Genomic DNA, 5,515 nt, shown 5'->3' on the forward strand with positions numbered 1-5,515 from the left:
ATGGTCCTTTCTCATCTTAGTCTTGTTTCACTCCCCTAGTTTAATTACAATTACTAATTAATATCTTGTTATTGAACAGCTATGTTTTCTCTAAGTACATTTTTTTGTACATATTTTAACATAATTTCTTTAAAATATTATTCATATAATACATAATAAATACATATTTATGTAACTTTTTTTTAAGTTACAAACTTACTAATTAATTAAAATTTATATTGTTGAATAATACGTAATTTATAAATACATATTTTTTTAAATATTTGACAATTTATAAGCACATATTTATGTACATATTTCAGATTATTTAGCACATAAAAATCCTATCCCTACTAATAACTAAACCCTCCACTTCTAGAAGGAGGGTTCTACCGGGCACTGTTCCTGTAGATACGAAGGAGGAATGCAACCCCAATTTTTTATCACTTTGATGAAAACAAGGTATAATTTCTAGTCAAAACTGATAAGTCTGCCAAGTATAGGTAGGGGGAGTAAAAAATGGCAGCTTTTTCAAAACATTAATTTTCATTCGGAGCTCTATATCTAAAAAAATACTACCGACATTATAAAATCTAAATGATGAGAAGAGTAAATTTGCTAAAATATTAGCCCTGATAGAGTTATTTACGTCCAATAGTTCTCCACTTGCAGCTTTTTAAAAAGCAACATTTCAAAAAAATGTAATCAAAGATTAATAGTTATTGAATTTATTTTGAGAAATCTATATCTCAGGAACTATGTGACGTATAGATCTCTATTAGCACTCAAATTAAAGCTAGTGTAATGTACTATAGAGTATTTTATGGCCTCTACCTTCCTAGAATACTAGTTTTCATGATAATTGCTAAAATTAATTGATTTATAGTTGTTCGGACTACAAGTTTGATCTATGAAAAACTTTATTTTAGAAACCAAAGGACGTACAGATGTCTGGTATCACTTTAAATAAAGCTAGTTAAATTTACTATAAAATAGTTTATAACGTTTATCTTTGTAGAAGTAATAGTTTATATGATATTTGACAAATAAATTCACAAAATCTTAATTTCTAGCTGTTCGTATAAAATGTTTGATTTTTGAAAAATATATCTCTAGACCCATAAGACAGCCAACCCTCAAAATAAAGAAAATTTAACTTACTATAAAGTAGTTTATGACACTTATCTTCGTAAGGTAGTAGTTTTTATGACATTTACATATGAATAAAAAAGTGGCAAGTGAAATTTTATCCAAACAACTATAAATCAATTTATTTTAGCAAATGTCATGAAAACTACTACTCCTACGAAGATAAACATCATGTACTACTTTATAGCTCATTAAACTAGCTTAATTTGAGTGCTAATAAACATCTGTATGTTGACTAGTTTTTGAGATATACATTTTTCAAAATACTGGAAGATTATTGATTGACCGTGTGTAAAGATGAAAGGAATATGGTCCGGGTGCGGTCAAAAAAACTCAAATAGTAGAATTATACTATTTTATTGAGTCAACGTTTCGCCCCACGTTGCAGGGCTTCGTCAGGGCTAAAAAAAATACAAACACATAGTTACAAAAGGGAAAAAAAAGAAGAGAAAAGAAAAGAAAAAGTAGAGAAAAAATTGTTCTCTTCTTTTTTTTTTCCTTTTGTAACTATGTGTTTGTATCTTTTTTAGCCCTGACGAAGCCCTGCAACGTGGGGCGAAACGTTGGCTCAATAAAATAGTATAATTCTACTATTTGAGTTTTTTTGACCGCACCAAGACCATTTTCCTTTCATTTTTCAAAATAAATTCACTAACTACTGATCTTTCAGTACGTTTTATAGAACATTGTTATGAAATGTTGCTTTTTAAAAAATTATATTTCGAGAACTAAATAATAGTACATAAATAGCTCTATTAGGACTTACAGTTTAGCAAATTGACTCTACTTTAAATGGTGTTCTATTAGATTTTCTATTGTTGTTGGTAGTTTTAAAGATATAAAGCTCCGAATGAAAAATTAATTATTTTTAACGTCTTAAAGCAGCCGCCATTTTTTATTCCCCCTAGCTATTCTCGGCAGACTCATGAATTTTGACTAGTAATTATACATAGTTTTCATTAAAGCAATCAAAAATTGGGGTGAAATAACTGAATTTTTTCTCCTCTTAAGTCTTGTAATAGGAGGGTAGCCAGTCGCCGAGTTTTGCAGGAAGATGACTTCGTTCTAAGGGATGCTATTCCTGTAGCTAGCAGGTGGAGTAAGGAGGAGTTGACCAACAGTGGACTAGCATGAAATAAGACGAAAAATAAGGTGAAAGAATTTACTGATGTCTTATTTTGTTTTTTTTCGATCCCTCTAAAACAGAAAGAAAAATTGAATTAATAAGTGTATTACTGTGAAAAAGAAAGTAATTCGTGTTGTGTCTTACCTTTTACTACCTTTGGTATTTTAAGGTTATCTGTTATGTTTATTTGTTATATATGAGATATCCATTCTAAAAAAAGAGGTGCTATTTCAAGTCCGGAGGTGAGGGGCCTCCTCGTGTTGTATCGGATAGAAGATAGAAAAATAAAAACATTAATTAATAAAGACAATAGATAATGGTAAAATAATAAGAAAAACAGTCAGAAGTTGAAAGAGAAATGTGGGGGAGGGGGAGAGGGTGCATCAGAAGATGGAGTTATGAGGTGATGTTGATAGGGTTTTTGGAACCTTTCCTGCCCTGCCACCTCGCAGGAAGGAGGATGGAGTGATAAACTGGAATACTGGATTGGAGGAAGCAGGGAGACTGTCAAAGAATTTAATGTGTCTCCGTGTGATGTGTTGTTGTACAGTTTCTAGCTGTAGTTCGTTATGAATGTGCGTCATGTTACGTCTTTCCAGAGATGTTCCTCGACATATCTTCTGTAGTGTGCTGTTTTGGTATTGTAGTGATTTCAGGTCTGTTGGGTAAAGATAGTGTAGTAGTGGTGCGCCGTGTAGGAGTGATGGTCGTAGTATTACTTTGTAGATGAGTAATTTGAGTCTGAGTTGGTATGATGTTGATTTGTATTCTGTTCTGTATGTGTGTAGTGAAAGATAGATGTGTTTCTAATTTAATGCCTAGGTAAGTGAGATGTTTCTTGGTTTGTATTGTCTGTTCGTTGAGTTTGGGTGCTCTGTTAGGAGTTTTCTTGTATGAAAAAGTGATGGCGTCTGTTTTTTGTGGATTGATGTGGATGTTAATGTCTCGTAGTTTGTTAGCGATGAGTTGGGCCGCTGCGGCGGCCTGGTCCATGGCCTTGTCTGCATTCATGCTAGCCGACTATATGGCTGTCATCAGCATATGCAGAAAAAAAAAAATTATTCTCAAAAACGTCTTGTTCACTGTTCCAAAGAAGTACTCTTTTAGCACCATCCGTGGGATATTGATTATACTAACGATACAAAGGCTGGTGAGAACTTACTTTTTTGTGATTCAGTATATTCTTTTTGGTAAACTTTATTCATTAAATCAACATATTTGCATTTGTAATACTGTTTACATTTAACATTATAAAATTATTTACATTTTAATGAATAAATGAATACACTTTATAGTTTGAGAAAACGTAGGTGGCGCTCCCATGTGAAACGAACTGAAGTTATTCGTCTTGGTGGGAAGCTATAATATGTGTATATATGTAATAGTTACAGTCTAAACCAGCAGGTAGCGTCCCGCTACAAGTTATTTCTTCCAAATATCTGATAACTTTAATGAAAATTAAGTATAATTACTAGTCTAAATTGATAAGTCTGCCAAGTATAGTAAGGGGAATAAGAAATGGTGGCTGTTTCAAAACGTTAAAAAAAAAATGTTTCATTCTGAGCTCTATATCTTTAAAACTACCAGCTACACTAGAAAATCTAATAGTTTTTGAGATATAGCTTATTAAAATGCAACATTTCATAAAAAATGAGAATTTGGTGAATTTATTTTGGGAAATCTTTACCTCATAACTAAGAGACCTACATACGTCTATTAGCACTCAAATCAAAGCTAGTTAAATGTACTATAATTTAGTTGATCATCGTAGGAGTAGCAGTTTTGATGACATTTGCTAAAATAAGTTGATTTATAATTATGAGAGATAGTTGACCGTGTATGACTTATACGAGAAGATGGTTGGGGTTGCGGTCAAAATAAAACACAAAAAATCGATGTAACTTATTTAATCATGCCAACGTTTCGGCTAGAATTTCTAGCCTTCATCAGGGCTAAGAACAGAACAAGATAACAACCAATGAATATAGAAAATAAAATATAAACAGAATGACATAAAGTGAATAATTTTATAGAAAGGAATTAATAAAATGAAGTGATGAGAAGTGGAAAATAAAATGTATACATAGGTAATTGAATAAGTAGGTAAAATAATATAATTAAACATTATGTATGTTAATAGTTGTGTATTATCCAGTCTGTTTTTTTTTTGTTTATCGTTTTGTTATAGAGAACTTGTTTTGTCTTTTGTTTATTGTTTTTATAATGGAGCATTAGGTTTTGTTTTATAATTGTATATTGTGATATGAATTTGTACAAGATCTTGTCTTTCACAAATCAAATCTAATCTAACCTGTGAATATATTAATTGTAGAGCTAAAGCCGTTTTTGAAACGGTTTGTAAAAGGCAGTGGAGTAGTTACCAAGCTTTTGTTGTGTTGTTTGTTCTCACTACAGTAAGAACGTTTTATGTTTCGACATATTGCTTGGTCAAGTAAAATGGATTGGCGCCTTTTCAGAGGACCAAAAGTAAATAATTACCTTCTTGTGATTGTAAACATATAAATTAAATAATGGTACACTCTAAAGTAGCTTCTTGCAGGCTGAGATTCTCCTCAGCCTTTGTATTCTTAGTAGATTAATTACCCCCAGAGTACTGTCTTCAGTACCTATCCCCCTGGAGCAAACTGGGTTCTCCAGCTACAAAGTGATCCAACAGTCAACCTCAACAAACTTCTTGCTACTGTCATTGGCTTATAGGGTGGGGCAACTCTCAAATATGGCGTACCGTAAGCCACGCCTACAAAAGGAATGGACCCCGCCTCCTGAAGTCACTCACCAAAAAGTGTATCCCTCCCCTCAGTGTGCTCCTTCCTCCATGGTAGCACCAGCTCTGTTATAACTAAGATTTGTTTAACTTAGTGTTGCCTAAAAATAACAGTAGAAATCCAGAAACCGAATAACCAATTTTTGGTACTCAGTTTAACTTTACTACATTACCTAGATTACCCAAGTTAACTTTAAGATGGTTCCTGCACATTTTTCCAACTAGTTTTTAGAATGGTTAATAAATTGAGGTATACATAAAACATGGTAACTGGGAAAATGAAAACTGTTACAAAGTTAAAATGTTTGTGAATTACAATGCATTATTAATTATGAGAGATAGTTGACCGTGGATGATAAATGAGGAGAAGATGGTTGGGGGTGCGGTCAATGAAACACAAATAAGTATGACTAACTTATTTTAATGTGCCGACGTTTCGGCTAGAGTTTCTAGCCTTCTTCAGGGCTAAAAACAAA

This window comes from Halyomorpha halys, unplaced genomic scaffold (genome assembly GCF_000696795.3).
Source record: "Halyomorpha halys isolate HHAL.00 unplaced genomic scaffold, Hhal_1.1 Scaffold145.1, whole genome shotgun sequence".
NCBI lineage: Eukaryota > Metazoa > Arthropoda > Insecta > Hemiptera > Pentatomidae > Halyomorpha > Halyomorpha halys.